Consider the following 1,267-nt stretch of genomic DNA (forward strand, 5'->3'; position numbering starts at 1 on the left):
AAATACCTTATGATCCAGCAATTCCTCTACTTGGTATTTACCCACAAGAAATAGGAGCAATAACATGAGTAGATATATGCACACCAATATACAATAGCAAAAAGATGAAGATAGCCTAAGTGTCCATCAACTGAAGAATGGATAAACAAACTGCAGTACATACACACAATGGAATGCTATGCTACCTTGAAGAATAACAAGGAAGCTGCAAGTCACTGTGTGACATGGATGAACCTTGTGGACTTTATGTTGAGTGAAATTAGTCAGTCACAAAAGGAGAAATACTGCATAGGATCACTACTGTAAAAGACTAAGGAAAAGAACCCATACTAAAGGGGAGGGGGCAGTTCTTTGCTGGTTACTGGGATGTGTGGGGTGGGGTAAGGGGAGGAAGGGGAAGATGGAGCACAGGGTAGGGAATAGACACAGGATAGTTTGGGTGCTAGGGAGGGGGGCAATACACAAGAAGGGCAAGGGGAATGGAAGAACAAAGTGGACCAGAAAACAATTAGGCAGGTTTGCTTGGGCTAATTGGAACAGAGGTAAATAATAATGTATGCACAACATTGGAAAAACAGGGCTCTGGGATACCAGAATTAGAACATGATTGGAATAGGCAAAGGGGGGGAAATAATGTTAAGATGCTTGGCTGTCTTTTGATTCTTGCTTTCCCTGGCATACCATTAAAAAATAGGCACTTGAGGAGGTGAGAAAGGAATAGCCAAAAATATCACCATAGAAAGCTTTTAAGTCCATCTTCTGCCTATAACTGATTGGAATACCTAAAATGGGGCTACAACGTGCCCAGTGAAAGAGGTTTCCTGCGGTACCTCTGCATTACATAAGACCATAGGTGGAATTCTGAACCCCATCCAGAATCTTCTGAGGTGGGAAATTTCCACAGGAAAGGACAAGCAGACCAGCCTGGAGCAGCTAGAAGAACAGAAGATACTTCTTGAAAGAAAGACCAACAGGAAAAATACAAAACAATAAAGGCAGTCCGACTGATTACTATAAGAACAAGCAAATTGCTCACTCAGGAGACATCAAGGCAAGTGGTCAGGTCCCCTCAGGGCAAACCCCCTTCCAAGACTAAGACACAATGGGAATATACACTTTGATTGGTGACCATGTTCATCACTGATAAGGGGAAGTGAGGGAAAAACAATGAAGCTGCAAGCAAAGCCCTACAATGTTCAATAGACTCCTGTGAACCCAGGTGGAGCCCTGGGTTGGCCAGCAGTGTGGCAAGACCTGGGGACTCTTC

The sequence above is a fragment of the Chrysochloris asiatica genome, unplaced genomic scaffold (genome assembly GCF_000296735.1).
Source record: "Chrysochloris asiatica unplaced genomic scaffold, ChrAsi1.0 scaffold00004, whole genome shotgun sequence".
Taxonomy (NCBI): domain Eukaryota; kingdom Metazoa; phylum Chordata; class Mammalia; order Afrosoricida; family Chrysochloridae; genus Chrysochloris; species Chrysochloris asiatica.